At 46.2% G+C, this 21,055-nt stretch overlaps 2 protein-coding genes across 3 annotated transcripts in view; both read left to right on the forward strand.

Annotated features, from left to right (window-relative positions):
• The window catches only part of LOC101151290 (pleckstrin homology domain-containing family M member 1), a 71,080-nt gene extending 66,687 nt beyond the window's left edge, over positions 1–4,393 (forward strand). The window contains exon 10 of the transcript XR_010133598.1: positions 1,507–4,393. The gene's annotated coding sequence lies outside the window, so the exon portion shown is untranslated. The remainder of the gene's footprint in view (positions 1–1,506) is intronic.
• LOC129533728 (putative uncharacterized protein encoded by CRHR1-IT1) overlaps positions 1–21,055 on the forward strand; it is a 42,846-nt gene that overhangs the window by 11,286 nt on the left and 10,505 nt on the right. Inside the window, exons 2-4 of one of the 2 annotated variants that reach the window (XM_063705795.1) lie at positions 6,448–6,702; positions 8,247–8,380; positions 17,157–17,412. The gene's annotated coding sequence lies outside the window, so the exon portion shown is untranslated. The other variant, XR_008680081.2, reaches the window with a different exon arrangement.

The raw sequence follows: 21,055 nt of genomic DNA on the forward strand, positions 1-21,055 counted from the left end.
AAACCTTCATTCTCTCTGTGTGATAGGCACCCTCCTTCCCATCTTCCTTCGCTTCCATGGGTCACTCAAAGCTGAAGACCTGCAAGCCATCTCAGGATCCTGTCCTGTATCCCATCAACACTCATCACACCCTCTCAATTCTGGCTCCTAAATACCCCTTGGATTTGGCCTCTCCTCCCCGTTCCCCACTGGCATTGTTTTATTTCAGGTCTTTATGATTTCTTGCCTGGGTTTCTGCAGCAGCCTCCTAACTGCTCTCCCTGACTCCAGTCTTGCCCTCTCTGTTTCATTTTTCATATTGCACACAGGGTGATTTTTCTACAATGTAAATGTGACCACATCTCTTGCAGGCTTAAAACCTCTCAAAGGTTCTTCACCCCCTCAAGGCTGCAGCACACACCTCCCAGCACAGCTCTGCAAGTTGACCCCGCCCTTCTTCTCCATCGGTGGTTCTCAGAGTGTAGCCCTCCGAGCAGCAGCACTCTGACCCGCTCCATCAAGATCTCTAGGCTTGGAGCTTGCGAGACTATGTAAACAAGGCCAGTTTTTTGTTCGTTTGTTTGTTTTTTGGAGACAGAGTCTCGCTGTGTCACCCAGGCTGGAGTGCAGTGGCTTGATCTTGGCTTACTCCATCTCCACCTCCCAGGTTGAAGTGATTCTCCCGCCTCAACCTCCTGAGCAGCTGGGACTATAGGTGTGCACCACCACACCCAGCTAATTTTTGCATTTTTAGTAGAAATGGGGTTTCAGGCCGGGCGCGGTGGCTCACGCCTGTAATCCCAACACTTTGGGAGGCCAAGGCGGACGGATCACGAAGTCAGGAGATCGAGACCATCCTGGCTAACATGGTGAAACCCCGTCTCTACTAAAAATACAAAAAAATTAGCCGGGCATGGTAGCGGGTGCCTGTAGTCCCAGCTACTCGGGAGGCTGAGGCAGGAGAATGGCGTGAACCCAGGAGGCGGAGCTTGCAGTGAGCCGAAATCACGCCACTGCACTCCAGCCTGGACGACAGCAAGACTCTGTCTCAAAAAAAAAAAAAAAAGAAAAAGAAACGGGGTTTCACCACATTGGCCAGGCTAGTTTCGAACTCCTGACCTCAAGCGATCCGCCCGCCTCTACCTCCCAAAGTGCTTGGATTACCGGTGTGAGTCACTGTGCCCAGTCAACAAGGCCAGTTTTTATGCACATTTAAGTTTGAGAACCACATTGCAGTTAATCTCATCTGGTTTCCTTTCTTGAACTCCATGCTTTAGCCTCATTGAACCATCAGTTTCTGGAAAGTGGTATATTATCCCTCACCTTCTATAATTTGCACATGCTATTCTCTGCCCTTATCCCATGGCAATGGCTTTGTCTGCTTTTATCCATATTCCCCACCTCTGTGGAAACTGGAAGGCAGGGTCACCACCTTATTCATCTTTACATCTTTAGGGTCTTGGACCTGACATACAGTAGGTGCTCAATAACTATTTTATTTGTCTCTCTCTGTTTTTTTTTTTTTAGAGATGGGGTCTCACTCTGTCACCTAGGCTGGAGTGCAGTGGCTCAGTCATGGCTCACCTCCCCCTCAACCTCCTGGGCTCAAGCAATCCTCCTGCCTCAGCCTCCCAAGTAGCTGAGACTACAGGCACTCACCACCATGGCCAGCTAATTTTTATTTTTTTTTGTAGAGATGGGGGTCTTGTTATGTTGCCCTGGCTGGTCTCCAAATATTGGCCTTAAGTGATCCTTCCACCTCAGCCTCCCAAAAGCGCCACTGCACTACAGCCTGGGCGACAGAGTAAGATTCCATCTCAAAAAATAAAAATAAAGATAATACACACACACATATATACACATACACCTCTTTATTTCTTCAGCGAGACCTGAAGATATATATCCATAATATAAGAACAGGATGCTATAAAAAATGAACAATAAGAAAACAAGAAAAACTATTATAAATTAGAAATATGATAACCAAGGCTGGGTACGGTGGCTCACGCCTGTAATCTATTACAGGCGTGAGCCAGTGAGCCTGGCCATTCAATAACTATTTTCTTAATGAACATTGAGGGTGAGATGAGCAGAAACGTAACTGCTAAAAGCAGGCAACATTCAGCTACCAGGATTTATGAGGGAGAACACAGTAAACTGTGCTATTACTTAGGAATACCTAGAGTCAATGTACATTTATTTTCATTTTACTCTAGCCCCACTGGTGATCTCTGCCCAGTAATCTAACTAAATTGATGACAGTGGGAATGAAAGGAAATCATAGATATGTATTATTGTAAAGGAAAAGAAATGCAAATGAATGGGTGGAGACAGTCTGTACAATTGAAGATCTCATCTCTTCATATATATATACATATATATATATATATATTTTTTTTTTCAAGACAGGATCTTAGCACCTACTATTTGCAAGACTCCCCCTATGTTAACCTTTACAGCAACTCTCGGAGGGATGTTTTATTATTGAGAGAACTGAGAGACAGAGGTCATTAAATATTTGTCCAAGATCCTACAGCCGCAACATGGTAAATCCACTGCTATTGGAACTTCCTGTTAAGTGAGTTCTATGGCCCCAAACTGCATTCCCACCCATGTTGCTCACAGATTGGTCACAATGTGGCTCACCGTCACAGGCACAGGTGAATGGATCAACCATTATTTTCGATAATGATTCTGGGGTATCATCTTTGACTCAAAAACGCAAACTGTTATTATTATCTATGCAGTCTACAGCCCTCTGCTCTACCAGCTGAGCTATCGAAGAGTGCACAAGCTGTTATTATATCACAAGATTTTTTTTTTCAGACAGGGTCTTATTCTGTGGCCCAGGCTGAAGTGAAGTGGCTCGATGGTAGCTCACTGCAGCCTTGAACTCCTGGGGTCAAGCGATCCTCCTACCTCAGCCTCCCAAGTAGCTGAAACTACAGGCAGGCACCACTATGCCTGGCTGACTTTTGTATTTTTTGTAGAGACGGGGTTTCGCCGTGTTGCCAGGCTAATCTGCAACTCCTGGGCTCAAGCATTCTGCCCACTTCACCCTCCCAAAGTGCTGGGATTTCAGGCTAGAGCCACCATGCCCAGCCCACAAGATCTAAACGCTACTGTTGAAGCAAAAAGACTTGAAGACAGAATTTGCCCTCCTAATATAAGCCCATGGTAACCTGAACCTCCTTCACCCTAACTCTCATCACAGTGTATTGTGATTGCTTATTGAAGATGAAATTTGATTTTCCTTTTTGATGTTACTTCTCCAGCACAGTACCTGGTATGTGGAAGGCACTCAAACTAGGGCCAACCTGGTGCCAGCTAACCTGGGACTAGTGCAAGCTCCTGAAATTCACCTGGTCAAGGGACACATGTTCACAGGATCTCCTGGGGTTGTGTCACCAAAAAAAAAAAAAATTTCACCTGGTGTCTCTAGTCACCATGATTTTCTCTAAAATGCCACACAGAATTCTATGTATGGAATTTTTTTCTTTTCTTTTTTCTTTCTTTCTTTTTCTTTTCTTTTTTTGAGACAGTCTGTCGCCAGTCTGGAGTGCAGTGGCGTGATCTTGGCTCACTGCAGTCTCCTCCTCCCGGGTTCAAGCGGTTCTCCTGCCTCACCCTCCCGAGTAGCTAGGACTACAGGTCCGTGCCACCACGCCCAGCTAATTTTTGTATTTTTAGTGGAGATGGGGTTTCACCATGTTGGCAAGGATGGTCTAGAACTCTTGACCTTGTGATCTGCCCGCCTCAGCCTCCCAAAGTGCTGGGATTACAGGCGTGAGCCACCGCGCCCGGCCAAAATTTCTTAAAAATAAGGAAAGTTCAAGTTTACTTTAGATACCATAGTTCAGGATTTAAACTCCTGTCCTTACTTTGGAATGTCATTTTAGATACTTATGTGATTGACTGAGGAAAAAGACATTGTAACTGATCTTATCCCCTTTTAAAAAAAAAACCAGCTAACAATTATTCATTTAGTCTTCTGTACATTGTATGAAATAAAATATAGAAGACTAGGGGACAGTTTCTGCCCTCAAGGAGCTTATGTGGTTTTTTTCGTGCGTTTTTTTGTTGTTGTTGTTTTGTTTTTGTTGTTGTTGTTGTTTTGACAGGTTCTTACACTGTCACCCAGGCTGAAATGCAGTGGTGAGATCTCGGCTGACTGCAACCTCTGCCTCCCAGGCTCAAGTGACCCTCACCTCAGTCTCCTGAGTAGCTGGGACTACAGGCATGCACCATCATGCCCAGCTAATTTTTGTGTGTGTGTTTTTGTAGAGACGAGGTCTCGCCATGTTGCCCAGGCTGGTCTCGAACTCCTGGCTTCAAGTGATTCACCTGCCTCAGCCTCTCAAAGTGCTGCGATTACAGTCATGAGCCACCTCACCCCGCCAGTCAGGCTCTTAAAAAATCCATCATACAGGCCGGGCGCCATGGCTCATGCCTGTAATCCCAGCACTTGGGAGGCCAAGTCGGGCGGATCACGAGGTCAGGAGATTGAGACCATCCTGGCTAACACGGTGAAACCCCGTGTCTACTAAAAATAACAAAAAATTAGCCGGGCATGCTGGCGGACGCCTGTAGTCCCAGCTACTCAGGAGGCTGAGGCAGGAGAGTGGCGTGAACCCGGAAGGCGGAGCTTGCAGTGAGCTGAGATAGTGCCACTGCACTCCAGCCTGGGAGACAGAGCGAGACTATGTCTCAAAAAAAAGAAAAAAGAAAAAAAAAAATCCATCATATGTATTCACTAATTTAATCTTCACAACAACTCTAAAGGGTAGGAACTATTTTTTTTTGCCCCATTTTAGATATGAAATGAGAGGCTGTGTTCGAGGTGTTTTCTGGGGTTGATTTAAATAGAATTAATAAACTCAGAAAAAAGATTCTTAATCGATAAAGGTGGGTTTTTTTTGTTTTTTTTTTTTGAGTCGGAGTCTCACTCTGTCGTCCAGGCTGGAGTGCAGTGGCGTGATATCGGCTCACTGGAACCTCTGACTCCCTGGTTCAAGCAATTCTCCTGCCTCAGCCTCCCGAGTAGCTGGGATTACAGGCATGCGCCACCATGCCCGTGGTTTCACCATGTTGGCCAGGATGGTCTTGATCTCCTGACCTTGTGATCCGCTCACCTTGGCCTCCCAAAATGCTGGGATTACATGCGTGAGCCACCGTGCCCGGCCTTGGCTTTCATTCTTATTGTCCCATGGTTACCAGAGCCTAAAGAGGTAAAGAGGTAAGACCTATGAGGCTCTCACAGTTTTTGTTTTTTTTTTTTTTTGAAACAGGGTCTCACTCTGTCGCCCAGGCTGGAGTGCAGTGGCGCGATCTTGGCTCACTGCAGCCTCCGCCTCCCGGTTCAAGCAATTCTCCCACCTCAGCCTTTCCAGTAGCTGGGATTACAGAGGCGCGCCACCACGCTTGGCTAATTTTTTTTTTTGCATTTCTATTAGAGATCGGGTTTCACCATGCTGCGCAGGCTGGTCTCGAACTCCTGACCTCAGGTGATCCACCCGCCTTGGCCTCCCAAAGTGCTGGGATTACAGGTGTGAGCCACCGTGCCTGGCCTCTCTCATAGTTTTATTATTCTATTTTCCACAGACCCTTCCTCCCTTAATTTTCATGCCTCTTTAATATTGTTTCTTTTACCTCACTGACCTTCTTTTTCGTCCTCCTACCTTTTACGGTGGGTGTCTTATTACCCTTCTTTGGGAGTTTATCCTTTAGCATGTCATAGATCACTATCTTTAGGCAGAGGACCCTGCATCTTCTCTAGTCCTGATTGTCTACCCTCTCTCAAGTTCCATAACTTCAGTTGCCTCTGGGACACCTTCACTGGGTTTTACAAAACCCTGTTACCGGGAACTGAACATATTAAAAGCTAAGATTCCTCCCCAAATCTGCATGTTGCGCCAATTTTCCTGCCCAATTATCTTGTCTGTCCCCTGGTTTTGCGACCTTATTTAAACATTTAAATCCTTTTCTTTAAATTGGAATCTTGATGAATGGTGCAAAAATCAATGGATACAAATGATATGCCGAGATGTGGAAGTCTTCCGCCCACTGGTTCCCTAGGCACTCAGTTCCTCTCCCAGGAGGTAACCACTGTTGCCAGCTCTTAGAGTGATTTTTGATTCCTTCTGCTACCGGCTCTATCTCAAGTCCTTCCCTGTCTGTGAGATGTGTGCCCTTTCCTTTCCAGGCCCTAGTGAACTGATATCTGGTTGAGTTTATATATAAACATTTTTATGTGTATATTTTATATACATATATAACATCTCTCCCTATGGCCTTCCGGCCTGGAGTTTTCATCACGTCGCTTCCTGGATGAAGGAACCTCGAGGGGTGAGGGGCAGGGGTTGGGGGTGATGGAGAAGAGAACCTAAAGGGGACTTAGGTAGGGGGTTCAGAGTGGCCAACTGGCGTGACGCTCTGTCAGGATTCCTATTCCTATTCCTCCCACCTCAGGCCCCCTTCTAGTCCTCTCAGCCAAAAGCCTCTCGTTTCCAAGGGCCGAGACAGAGACAGAGACAACGAGATACACAGAGACAGAGACGCCAAGGCACCAGCATCCCTCTCCCCCTTCTGTCCCGCCCCATCGCTCTGACGGACACCATTGCTCAGCCAATGTCGCTCACGATGTGCCCCTGAAGGGCCAATGAGCGCCAGAGGAGGGCGGAAGATTTCCCCGCCCCCACTTCTAGGCTTGGTTGAACCGTGCAGGTAGGTCCGGGGCTGGGGGAGCTGCCTTTGGCACTGGTGCCCCTGGGGGTGGGGGCACGAGTGGGCCAGGGTGATGGTGAGGTAGAGGAGGTGTCCCCGACCCGACGAGCTCGAGGGAGCGGCCCGGCTGGGAGGCGGGGAGGCGGGGGGCCGCGGGGCCCGGGGAGCGGGCGCCGCCGAGGGCCCTGGAAGCGGCGGGGCTGGGGGAGAGGGGACGCGTGTGTGGGGCACGGGGACCCCCGCCCAGCGCCCACTCGTAGGCCTGGGCCGCGGGCTGCCGGCCGAGTGGCCTGAGGGCCTGGCTGCCCGGGGGGCGGGCCGGGGCCGCGGCCGGGGGCGCGGAGCGGAGCTCGGGGCGCCAGGCCGAGCCGAGGTGGGACGGACCGACGCGGAGAGGAGGGGAAGCCGCATCCCGCGGGGCGCCCCTCCTGAAGCGAGCCGGGCAACGGCCGCGGGCGCCCCTGCCCTGAGCCCACCCCGCGCTCTGCCCTCCCTAACAATGGGAATGGGGCAGAAGGAGGCGCCCCACTGCGGGGAGGTGAGGGGTAGGTTTGGGACTGGGGTCCGCGGTGGGGGGAGGTGCGATCTCGGGCTCTCGCCTCTCCGCTCCCTCTGGCTCTGGAGTTGGGGGCCCCTGTGGGGCTCTGAAGTCCGCCTGAGACTTGGGTCAAGAGTCAAACTGTCGCCCCCCGCTCCTCCCCCAAAATCCGGTGAGCGGTAAGGAAAGTGATGCCAAGTCTTCGAAGCCTCAGTGACAAACGCATAGCAAGAACACATCCACTCCAGAGGTGTTTATTTTTTATTTTTATTTAAAAAGGGGTACTTTTCGACATTTATTTTTAAGAAGTGGGTGCTGTTATTTTTGTCCCTACGCGGGCAAGCCTCCATTTTAAGCGAAGCAGTAACTGGTTAAGCTGGAATTGTATACAGGCCCAGGACTGGAACGAGGATCCTGCCAGAGGTCATTTAGTCCATCCTCCTGCCTCCAGGCAAATTTACCTTCCTCCCACCCTCAAAATTAAGTTGCTCGGTCTGCTTTTAACGATCTCTGGGGAAGAAGGGTCTTTTATTTGTTCCTAGTACTTCAGTCAAGAATAGGTTTTACTTTTCATGTGGAATTGACTCTGAAACTTAAGCATAATCTTGGGACAGTCGGGATGATTAGAGAGGTTTTACTTTACTAAATATAATTAAATGTGGCAAGGGTCTTTTTTTAGACGGTTAGTTAACAAATCACGTTTAGTGTTTATGAAGTACCCTGGAAAATTACTTTATTCTCTCTGGGATTTTGGCTAATTGTTTGATAAGCAATTTTACATTATCTAAAATACGTGTTACATATTTATTTCTCTTTTTATGTAAAGTATGTTTCTACACACATATATATGGAGACACACATTTGCCCTTTTCTAAAGGGGACTGTATTTTCTATACTTTTTTAGTGCGATGAGGCAAATAGTACTTCAAAATCCCTGCCCAGGTAGCTTAAACTATTTGCATTGTCTTGATTATTTTTTAGTCTAAATGAAAATCCTCTCTTTCAGATACCTTCTCGAAACAAAAGATTTTCCTACCTGCTTATACTTGGTAACCGAGGGAATTACTAAGACTTCTTGCTCATTTCTGAGTATTGTCTTTATATCCTGACACTATGAATGCTACTTGGATGCCTCTGAAGGTAAGATGTGTTATTTTTTCATTACCAGCCTCATTTTATTCATTTTTCGTTAGAATTGGGAATATTGTAGTTTTTGAATTTGCTATTCTTCACTTCCTTTACCTGCCATTTCTCTTGCCTCTTGTGTTTGCTTCCTAGGATTGATTGGCTATATCTTACTTTGTATCTCTACTGTTCTTTGATTATCGGTGTGAATGTTTTAATGAAGTTCTCAAATTAACTTCCATTATAATGAAAGGCAGTGATCTTTTTAACTTTAAATTATGGCAACTTACATAGTTGTAAAATTATGTTCCGGTCTTAGGATGGGTTGGCAATTCAAACATCTAGGTCCACTTTTCAAACAGGTACTTTAGAGTCATAGGTACTAGGGTGTGCCCCACTCTTGCAAATCAGTAGCTGATTCATGTGTTACAAAAGATGTGTCATTAACCATTTGTTTACTCTGAAACTTCATATAGTATATTAGGGCATTCTAAGACCTGCTGGTTTACACGTATGACTCTTTCAGAGTCCTCCTGCTGCACCCCAGTCCTTTGTGTGACATTTCATACTATTTTTCTCAGCAGGTAGCACTTACACCAAGTTTTATTTCACAGGGTAAACCTCATTGGGACAGTGTAGACAGATGACCTTTAGATGAAAAAGCTCCCATTGATGTGGTTCTCCAGTCTCTTTGGCTCCTCTAATCTCTTGTACATAGATGGCCAAAGAACTCTCCATTAGGACTAAGCAAAGGGCAGAGCTTAAGACTTAAGTAGGTGGCTTCTTTGATTTTCTTGTGACTAAAAATACATTAAAAAAATAAAATTAAATAAAAACAAACAGAAAAGACGTAAGGAGGGGATGGGAGGAAGGACAGAGAAGGATAAGGAGTCTTGGAAACCCTCCACCAGCTTCGCCTTTCTTCAGAGTAGGATACTAGCTTAGTTAAGATTGTTGGGTGCTAATCTGCTCTGTGGACTTCCAGATTGATGCAGAGGAGAAATCAGACAATAGTGCAGTGTGTGTAACCTAAATATCTGGACTTGTGGGAAATCTTAGGTCATGTAGACTGAATTCTTATCTTCATTTATGTTTCAGCTGCTATTGCTGGATAAGAGTGCTTATATTAATATACAGGAAGCCAAAGTGACACACACAGTTTTTCCAGCATTCTCCCTGTAGAGTTGGAGGGGTTGCATGGGGAATGCAACCAGAAGTTCTGAACCCGTTAAGAATCAGAGGACCTGTGTAAGAGTGTTTCGACTTAGCAAGTGTTGAGCACCAGTGTTGGTGGCCTCTGTCCTCTTTAGGAAGCAGGCAAGGGGATTGAGATCAATACATTGGATTTCATTTTATAGTTTCCTAGGTTTTAACGAATGTATTTGGTACACAAAGCCCTACTTTTAAAGATATTTCCAGTGTTTAAGGTTTTACCTCTAAATCTCTCTGAACCTGGGTTGTAATACAGTAACCTCAGAAGTTCTACTAGAGGTCTCTGGCATGGCAGGAATAGAGAAAGGAAATCAGCTCCATATCGTGAGTTACCACCTGTTACTACTTAAGAATGCAGTTAGGTGGTTGCCTTAATATTATGTTCCTTACCAATCCTTTGCTCAGTGGGAAACATCTTCTAAGTGTAAACCAATTTTTGGGGGTAATGTTTTCTTCCTATTTTTATTACTTAGAAACCTTAAAAATTACAGTGTTCGTCTGGTCAGAAGAAAAGGTCCTTTTTGCGGGGAGGATAGCATTGAGTTTGTGGGCTGGAAAATAAAAGTGGGGAGAGGGAACTTTATTCTCTTTTTCATTGGTGAATATCCTTAAAACATTTCTAAGATGTAGTTTCAGATTGGAGCTACTTAATTTCAGTAAAAAGAAATGATAGGTTAATTAAAGTGCATATTTTGGAGCCCAAATGTTTATTTTATATAGATCTTATATTTTGTTTCCAATTATCTTATTGTAGAATGAACTCTGTCGTTCTGTCAGGCATTGCGTAAATGTTAGACTGAGTATGTGCTTGTTTCCATGCGTATAGAAAATAGCGTCACACTCACTCAGTCTTCACAAATGAAAATGCCAGAGGAGGCAAGTAACAAGGAAGAATAACTCCAGACCAAAACTCCTCAATTTAAGGCACTCTCGTTAATTAGAAGTTCTCATGGAAATTATTATTTATCCCTTTTTCTCTGTGTTAGGGGTCTGTACCTTTTTAAAGCCTGAATATTTCTAGCCACGACTAAGCAATGTCAGTGATGTTACTAGGGTCTAGTTGTCAGGGTTAGGGCTAAGGAGTGGGTGAGATGGGAGAGGAATAGGGAAAGGAAGGAGAATTGAGTGAGTTGGAGAAAAGAGTGAAATGAAGATGAGGAGGATAGAAAAGATACAGGATCTTTAGTGTGTAGCATGGAGCCATCATCAGTTGTCTCAGGTAGTTCTTAGGGCTGCTGGATGCCTTGTGTGCTAGACTGAACTATGGTGAAATGAAGTAAAAACTGTTCTTGACAAGCAAAACGAGAGAATTAAAACATAATTTAATATGATATAGAAAGATCTGCAAGGCAGACAGTTAAGTGATGAAAGCAAGATGCAGAACAGTATGTATGATTTGATACCCTTTGTGTTTTTTGGAAAAAAAAAACAGGAGAAAAAGATAATTTGCATTGGTGTATGTATGCAAAAAAAAAAAAAAAAAGATCTTTAGGGCTGGGCATGGTGGCTCACACGTGTAATCCCAGCACTTTGGGAGTCCAAGGTGGGTGGATTACCTGAGGTCAGGAGTCTGAGACCAGCCTGGCCAATATGGTGAAACCGCGTCTCTACTGAAAATATAAAAACTAGCTGGGGCGTGGTGGCACACACCTGTAATCCCAGCTACTCGGGAGGCTGAGGCAGGAGAATTGCTTGAGCCCGGGAGACGGAGCTTGCAGTGAGCTGAGATCACGCCACTGTCCTCCAGCCTGGCTGACCAAGCGAGACTCTGTCTCAAACAACAGCAACAACACAAACCTTTAGAAGAATAAATAAGAAAATGGTGGCACTGGTTACCTGTTAGGTCTAGGAATTGTTCAGGTAGAGGACAGAGTAGGAAGGAGACTTCTCATTGCATTATATCTTTTTACACTTTCTGATGTTTGTATCAGATTTTAAAAATTAAATAGAAAATCGAAAATTTTAGCTGGGCGCAGTGGCTCACGCCTGTAATCCCAGCACTTTGGGAGGCGGAGGAGGGCGGATCATGAGGTCAGGAGATCAAGACCATCCTGGCTAACACGGTGAAACCCCGTCTCTACTAAAAATACAAAAAAATAGCTGGGCGTGGTGGCAGGCGCCTGTAGTCGCAGCTACTCGGGAGGCTGAAGCAGGAGAATGGCGTGAACCCGGGAGGCGGAGTTTACAGTGAGCCGAGATCGTGCCACTGCACTCCAGTCTGGGCGACAGAGGGAGACTCTGTCTCAAAAAAAAAAAAAAAAAAAAATTTTAAAGAACAGCATCTCAATCCTTCCTTTTCTTCTCTTTCTGTGTCTGGAAGTCAGAGAAATGGCAAGGGTTCTAACTGAGAGAATAGTTTTTTTGTTTTTGTTTTTGTTTTTTTGAGACGGAGTCTCACTCTGTCACCCAGGCTAGAGTGCAGTGGCGCAATCTCGGCTCACTGCAAACTGTGCCTCCTGGGTTCATGTCATCCTCCTGCCTCAGCCTCCCGAGTAGCTGGGACCACAGGCGCCCGCCACCACGCCCGGCTAAGTTTTTGTATTTTTAGTAGAGACGGAGTTTCACCGTGTTAGCCAGGATGGTCTCGATCTCCTGACCTCATGATCCGCCCAACTGGGCCTCCCAAAGTGCTGGGATTACAGGCGTGGGCCACCGTGCCCAGCCGAGAGAATAGTTCTTGAACAGTGGTTGAGGGGATACACATGCAAAAGGGCCCATAATCTAGGACATGTGTTCTCTTGGGATCTTCAAGAATTTTGAATTTATAGATGTATATTTCTAGTATTGAACTGCAAAGTCAGGCATTAAAAAATTTAACTTGGCCAGAAGCGATGGCTCACGCCTGTAATCCTAGCACTTTAGGAGGCTGAACAGGCAGATCGCTGGAGCACACGAGTTTGAGAACAGCCTGGGCAACGTGGCAAAACCCCATCTCTACTAAAAATACAAAAGAAAATTAGCCAGGCATGGTGGTGTGCACCTGTAGTTGCAGCTACTTGAGAGGCTGAGGTGGGAGGATGGCTCGAGCCTGGGAGGTGGAGGTTGCAGTGAACTGTGATTGCGCCCCTGCAGTCCAGCCTGGGTCATAGAGCCAGACCTTGTCTCTTGTCTCATTAAAGAAAAAAAAAAATTAACTTGTTCTTAAAGTTTTAGTAAAAACAGGTTTTCATTGTATATCCCCTTAAGTTAGCAATTAGATATAATCTCAGCATTCTTCTTCTTCTTCTTTTTTTTTTTATGAGACAGAGTCTCGCTTTGTTGTCCAGGTGATCTTGGCTCACTGCAACCTCCACTTCCTGGGTTCAAGTGATTCTCCTGCCTCAGCCTGCCGAGTAGCTGGGATTACAGGCGCCTGTCACCATGGCCAGCTAATTTTTTTTTTATTTTTAGTAGAGATGGGGTTTCACCAGCTTGGCCAGGCTGGTCTTAAACTCCTGACCTCAGGTGAGCCACCCGCCTCGGCCTCCCAAAGTGCTGGGATTACAGGCATGAGCCACCGTGCCTGGCCTAATCTCAGCACTCTTAACCGTGTGACTTTGGGCGATTTTCTTAATCTCTCTGAGATTCAGGTTCCTCCTTCATACTGGAAATAATAACACTTACTTCAGAGGAATTTTGTATTATATCTGTAAAGGACATAGGTCAGTGTTTGGCTCAGTGTACTACTACTGTTCTTATTGTAATTACTAATTTTTTTTTTTTTTTGAGATGGAGTCTTGCTGTGTCGCCCAGGCTGGAGTTCAGTGGCATGATCTCGGCTCACTGCAACCTGCGTCTCCTGAGTTCAAGCAATTCTCCTGCCTCAGCCTCTCAAGTAGCTGGGATTACAGGCGCATGCCAGCATGCCCGGCTTATTTTTCTATTTTTAGTAGAGACGGGGTTTCACTATGTTGGCCAGGCTGGTCTCAAACCCCTGGCCTCAAACTCCTGGCCTCAAGTGATCCACCCGCCTTGGCCTCCCAAAGTGCTGGGATTACAGGCGTGAGCCACCACGCCAGCTCTTATTGTAATTACTGTTAATAATAGCTCCTCATACACTAGTGGTGAGAGAGAGGGCTCTGGCTGTGTGATACTGGGTAAGCTCATTAACCTCTTAGAACCTCGGCGTCCACACCGTAAAAAGGGTGTAATGATAGTACCTAGATCCTAGAGTGGACTTTATAAGGATTAAATGAGTTTATTCACGCAGAGTGTTTAGAACAGCACCTGGTAGGTATTTAGTAAACCTGAGCTGCGAATTTTCTTATGACATCTGTTTGCTAAGGCTGCTGCCACAGAGTGACATATGCTGAGTGGCTTAAATAACAGAAATTTATTGTCTCACTGTTCTGGAGGCTAGAAATCTAAGGGCAGAGGCATGCTTTCTCTGAAGCAACTGGGACAGGATCTGTTTCAAGCCTCTCTTCTAGCTTCTGGTGGCAGCATAACTCCAGTCCTTATGTAGAGTTCTCCCTGTGTGCATTTCTTTTGTTTTTTTAGACAGAGTCTTGCTCTGTTGCCCAGGCTGGAGTGCAGTGGCATAATATCGGTTCACTGCAACCTCTGCCTCTCAGGTTCAGGTGATTCTCCTTCCTTAGCCTCCTAAGTAGCTGGGATTACAGGCACGTGTCACCATGCCCAGGTAATTTTTTGTATTTTTTGTAGAAACAGGGTTTCACCATGTTGCCCAGGCCGGTCTTGAACTCCTGACCTCAGGTGATCTGCCTGCCTCGGCCTCCCAAAGTGCTGGGATTACAGGCATGAGCCACAGCACCCAGCCTAAATTTTGTATTTTTTGTAGAGACAGGGCTGCACCTTGTTGCCCAGGCTGGTCTCAAACTCCTGACCTTAAGTGATCTGCCCAGCTCAGCCTCCCAAAGTGCTGGGATTACAGGTGTGAGCCACTGCGCCCAGCCTCCCTGTGTGTATTTCTTTGTGTCCACAATTTCCCCTTTTTTATAAGGACACGTCATATTGGGATTAGAGTCCTCCCTGATGACCTCATTTTAACTTTATGACCTCTTTGAAGATCCTATCTCTTTTTTTTTTTCAGAGTCTCTCTTTGTTGCCCAGGCTGGAGTACAGTGGGGTGATCTCAGCTCACTGCAACCTCCTCCTCCTAGGTTCAAGTGATTCTTCTGCCTTAGCCTTCCAAGTAGCTGGAGTTACAGGTGCTCGCCACTGTGCCTAGCTAATTTTTACATTTTTGGTAGAGATGGGGTTTCACCACATTGGCCAGGCTGGTCTCGAACTCCTGACCTCAAGTGGTCCACCCACCTCGGCCTCTTAAAGTGCTGAGATTGCAGGCGTGAGCCACCGCACCTGGTCTGAAGATCCCGTCTCTAAGATCACATTCTGAGGTACTGAATGTTAGGAGTACTACATATGTCTTTTTTTTTTTTTTTGAGACAGGGTCTCCCTTTGTCATTCAGGCTGGAGTGCAGTGGCACTTGGATCACTGCAACCTCCAGCCCCCCATCCTCCTGTATACTCTAAATCAGTGGTCCCCAACCTTTTTGGCGCCAGGGACTAGTTTCGTGAAATATAATTTTTCCACAGAGCCGGGGGCCGGAGAGGGGGATCAGGGATAGTTTTGGGATGATTCAGCACATTGCATTTACTGTGCACTTTATTTCTATTATTATTACATTGTAATATATAATGAAATAATTATACAAACTCACTGTAATGTAGAATCAGTGGGAGCCTGAGCTTGTTTTGCTGCAACTAGATGGTTCCATCTGGGGGTGATGGGAGACAGTGACAGATCATCAGGCATTAGATTCTCATAGGAGCACGCAGCGTAGATCCCTCACATGTGCAGTTCACAATAGGGTTCACGCTCCTATGAGAATCTAGTGCTGCAGCTGATCTGACAGGAGATGGAGCTCAGTTGGTAATGTGAGCCATGGGGATGGGACGCGGCTGTAAATACTGATGAGGCTTCTCTCACTCACCTGCTGCTCACCTCCTGCTGTGCAGCCCCATTCCTAACAGGCCCAGTTCTTAACAGTACTGGTCTGCCCCACGGGTTGGGGATGGGGACCCCTGCTTTAAATCACCTCTAGATTACTTATAATGCTGAATACAACATAAATGCTGTATAAATAGTTGTGAAACGCTATTGTTCATGGAATAATGACAAGAAAAAAGTCTGTACATGTTCAGCACAGATGTAGTTTTTTTTTTTTTTTTTTTTCTGAATAATTTCTATCTGTGGTTGGTTGAATCCATGGATATGGAACCCATGGATGTGGAGGGCCAATTCTATAGTAACAAGTCACTGTCTCATTCCTGTCCCTTAACCATTCGGTTCCCCTCCCATAGACAACCTTTTTTTTTTTTTTTTTTTTTTTGAGACAGAGTTTTGCTCTTGTTGCCCAGGCTGGAGTGCAATGGCTCGATCTCGGCTCACTGTGACCCCTGCCTCCTGGGTTCAAGCGATTCTCCTGCCTCAGCCTCCCGAGTAGCTGGGACTACAGGTGTGTGCTACCATGCCCAGCTCATTTTTGTATTTTTAGTAGAGATGGGGTTTCACCATGTTGGCCAGGTTGGTCTCAAACTCCTGACCTCAGGTGATTTGCCCACTTCGGCCTCCCAAAGTTCTGGGATTATAGGCATGAGCCACCGTGCCTGGCTGACAAACATTTTTATTTCTTGTATATCTGTCCAGACATATTTTTTGTATATACTGGCAGCTCTATATACATATATTCCCATTAAAAAACACATTAGTAGTATACTATTCATGTGTAAATATACTTTTTTTTTTTTTGAGACGGAGTTTCACTCTTGTTGCCCAGGCTGGAGTGCAATGGTGCGATCTCGGCTCACTGCAACCTCTGCCTCCCAGGTTCAAGCAATTCTCCTGCTTCAGCCTCCCGAGTAGCTGGGATTACAGGCATGTGCCACCATGCCCGGCTAATTTTGTATTTTTAGTAGAGATGGGTTTCTCCATGTTGGTCAGGCTGGTCTTGAACTCCCGACCTCAGGTGATCCACCCGCCTCGGCCTCCCAAAGTGCTGGGATTACAGGCATGAGCCACTGCGCCCGGCTGTAAATATGCTTTTTGTAGGTTCTCTTAGTTCAGATGTAGGACCAGTCTGATGTTAGGTTCTTAGGTAAGGACCTATATAAAGATAGTATAAAATGGTACCTAATATTACAAAGCTTTTTTAGGAATGGCAAAGGGATAATATGGCAGCTTCCTCCCTGTCAGTTCTGCATTGGTGACTAAGGATCTCAAATTTCTGGATAATCTGGCTTGCTTAGTTACAACGAGAGACCAGAACTTGCTGATAGCATATGAAATCTTCGGGGGAGTTTTGAATGTTTTTCATTTTTTAATCTGATATGATGTAGCAGACATGACATTGACTCACATGCAAGCCCCAAACATGCCGAAGCCGCGGGAGCTCTCTATCGGCCATAGTAGGCTGCTCTGGAGCCGTTGGTTCAGGCAGCTGTTGAGTGGGCCTGGGAGGCACGGAGGGAAAGGGAAGAGGGCCGGCACTGGTTTACTCTCCTAGACATAGTCGTGAAATCTCATGGTCAAAGGAAACCAAGAAGTCATCTCATCCTGCTACTATTTTCCTTCCAGGGTCTCTTCTGCAGGGTCCCCATGAATTGTGGCTGAAGTTGTGCACAAACAAGTATCTCCAGTGACAGGAGTGCCTTCTGAGGCAGCCCATTGCATTTTCATCTGCTGACACTCTGCTGGGCTGACTTCTGTAGTTTTCACCACTGATCTTCAGTCCACCTCACAGAGCTCTATAAAACGCTTGAATCCTCTTTACATCATAGACTTTCAGCTACTTGAAGATAGCCATCAGCCGCTACGTGACTCTTTTCTCCAGGTAAAATCTCCAGTTATAGCAGCTGTTCTTCATATGGCCTAGTGTCTAATGCGTTTGCTCTCCTGGTCATTTTTTGAATTTCTTCAGTTTGCCCATGTCTCAGAGTGTGGGATCCAGCACTGCCCATATAACGTTCCCAGGATGTTCTGACTGATGTAGAGTAAGCCTGGTATCACCCATGTCCTAGGAACTGAGACCCCGTCACTACTGGTGATGCAGCCTAGGATCAAACTGTTCTTTTGGCAGCCACTTCACATTTTTGTGTTAAGGGCTTACTCTTAGCCAAACACAAATTTTGTTTTGTTTTGTTTTTTGTTTTTTCTGAGACAGGTTCTCACTCTCACCTAAGCTGGAGTGCAGTGGCACGATCTCAGCTCACTCCAACTGCTGCCTCCCGGGTTCAAGCAATTCTTTTACCTCAGCCTCCCAAGTAGCTGGGATCACAGGTATGCGTCACCATGCCTGGCTAATTTTTGTATTTTTAGTAGAGATGGGGTTTTCCCAAGTTGGCCTGGCTGGTTTCGAACCCCTGACCTCAAGTCATCTGCCCACCTTGGCTTCCTGAAGTGCTGGGATTACAGGCCTGAGCCACCACACCTGGCTGACAGATTGTTGTTATCATTAATGTCACATGAACTACTGCCAAAGGCGTCTCCCCTTCTTGTGCTTGGAGGGTGTGTTGGATGCCACCTGTGCCCCTCCCTGGAGATGCTTTTGGCCCCACAGCTTCCTCCAGCCAATGTAGCAGTGACTGGGTCTGTGCAGGTTTTGGTCACCTTCACTCAGGTGTGATGGGGTGGTGCCTTTCTTTGGCCCGCCCCAGGTATCTTTTTACTTCTTGGGATGTATTTGATGCTATAGTATGGAATGCTGCAGAGACTTCCGGCACCAACCCCCTGGAGTTGGACTTTATTTCACAGGTTGAGGGCACCATCCTCCACAAGAATCCCCAACTTCAGCCACCAGCTGGCAACAGGTTTGGGGGTCCTCAGCCCACCCTCACTTCTGGCCAGATGGCTACAAATTTGGCAATTTCCACTACCCCCTCAGGTTTGATCACTTATTAGAATGATTCACAGAATTCAGGGACATGCTATGCTTACAACTACAGTTTTATTAATTGATCAATAAAGCAAAAGGATATAAATGAACCAGTCAAAGGGAAAGACACATAGATCTGGGAGGACACCAAACGCAAAGCTTTCATTGTTCTCTCCCCATGGAGTCAGGGGCTGTTAACCTTTCCAGCACATCGATGCGTGACAATGTATAGAGTATTGCCAACCAGGGACGTGCTCCTGAGCTTCAGTATTTGTCATTTTTATTGGGGCTTCCTTGCATAGGCACGATTGATTGAATCATTGGCCATGTGACTCAAACTTTAGCACCCTCATTTCCCCAGAGGTGATCTTGTTAGCATACACTATCTAGGGGCCCACTCTGAGTCACCTTGTTAGCATCAACTTAGAGGTGTGGGCCCACCATGATAACAAAGATACTGCTGACCGGGTGCGGTGGCTCACGCCTGTAATCCCAGCACTTTGGGAGGCCGAGGCGGGCGGGTCACAAGGTCAGGAGATCGAAACCATCCTGGCTAACATGGTGAAACCTTGTCTCTACTGAAAATACAAAAAATTAGCCGGGCGCGGTAGCGGGCGCCTGTAGTCCCAGCTGCTTGGGAGGCTGAGGCAGGAGAATGGCGCGAACCCGAGAGGCGGAGCTTGCAGTGAGTCAAGATCGCGCCACTGCACTCCAGCCTGGCGGACAGAGCCAGACTCCGTCTCAAAAAAAAAAAAAAAAAAAAAAAAAAAAAAGATACTGCTATCACTCTGAAAAGTCCAAGGGTTTAGAGGCTACCTTCTAGAAACTGGGGACAAAGACCAGCCAAATTCATTACTATACAGATGCCCACAGGAATCTCTTGGTGTTCATACCAATGTGACCCAGAAGTATGGGTGGCCTAACACCTGTTGAGTTGTTCTTGAGCAACAGGGAATGGGTACTGAAGGATACTTGTTTCCTCTTTTGTCCTCTGGGTGAACAGTTCTGACAAGCATTTGATATGGCTTCTTAGAATGTCCAACAACGGTGAGCAGTGGTCCCATAGTGGGGGCCCAGCTTGATAACTCGTCCTTCTATTGTCTGTCCCTCCTGCCCTGTTTTACTCCCTCAGCCCCTCATTCCTGCTCTCTGGGATCACTTCCCAAAGAAAGTACCTGCACTTAAGCTTTTGTCTCAAGTTTTGCTTTAGAGGGCTAGCCCTAGAATGCTTTTATTATACTAAACTTTACATGTTTTAAAAAACAATATTTTGGCCAGGAGCAGTGTCTCACGCCTATAATCCTAGCACTTTGGGAGGCTAAGGCAGGCGGATCACCTGAGGTCAGGAGTTCGAGACCAGCCTGTCCAATATGGTGAAACCTTGTCTCTACTAAAAATACAAAAATAAGCAGGGTGTGATGGTGTGCCTATATTCCCAGCTAATCGGGAGGCTGAGACAGGAGAATTGCTTGAACCCAGGAGGTGGAGGTTGCAGTGAGCCGAGGTCACGCCACTGCATTCCAGCCTGGGCTGCAGCGAGACTCCATCTCAAAATAAATAAATAAATTAATTTAAAAAATGTTTTTTTCCCTGACGTGGAAATTAAGTGATTAAAAAATGAGACTAACTTTTTCAGGATATATTCTTGTTGTTAATATGGCGCAGGGCTGTGATGCTTCTGCAAAATGTGAGTTGAGTGTATAGCAGGCCTCCTAACTCTAGAGATGATGTATCCTTCCGTATCGATTGCCTTTGTGAAGTCACACACATAAGCAGGGAGAAGTCGTGAAGATACATAAACAGCTGCGTTTTCCAGGCTCAGATCACTAACATGCTCGTGATTTCTTTCTAGGTCTGATTTTTATGGTTGACAGTAATGACAGAGAGCGGATTGATGAGGCCTGGGAAGTGCTAACTTACTTGTTAGAGGACGATGAGCTCAGAAATGCAGTTTTATTGGTATTTGCCAATAAACAAGTATGTTGTTATTGGCTTTCTGAATGCTGGAACTGAAATTTACTGCCAAATGTCTCACTTGTAAATACAGACATTTAAATGAGATGTCTGCCTCCCTGTCCCAGTACCAACCATAATATCTCCCACCATCTCCTTGCTAGAATGTCTTTTTTTTTATTGAGACAGAGTCTCACTCTGTTGCCCAGGCTGGAGTACAGTGGTGTGATCTCAGCTCACTGTGACCTCCATCTCCCGGGTTCAAGTGATTCTCCTGCCCCAGCCTCCCAAGTAACTGGGATTACAGGCATGCGCCGCCATGCCCACCTAATTTTTGTATTTTTAATAGAGACTGGGTTTCACCATGTTGGCCAGGCTGGTCTCAAACTCCTGACTTCAAGTGATCTGCCCACCTCGACCTCCCAAATTGCTAGGATTACAGGTGTGAGCCACCGAGCATCTACTAAATTCCAGACTTGGTTTTAGGCTTAAACCAAGACAGATAAAGTCCTTGTGTTCTTGGAGTTTACGTTGCTAGGGGGAAGAGAGTCAACCAATAAATAACATGAAATGTGCCAGGTGTGGTGGCTCATGCCTGTACTCCCAACACTTTGGGAGGCTGAAGCGGGGGGAATCACTTGAGCCCAGG

Source organism: Gorilla gorilla, chromosome 4, assembly GCF_029281585.2.
Source record: "Gorilla gorilla gorilla isolate KB3781 chromosome 4, NHGRI_mGorGor1-v2.1_pri, whole genome shotgun sequence".
Classification (NCBI taxonomy): domain Eukaryota; kingdom Metazoa; phylum Chordata; class Mammalia; order Primates; family Hominidae; genus Gorilla; species Gorilla gorilla.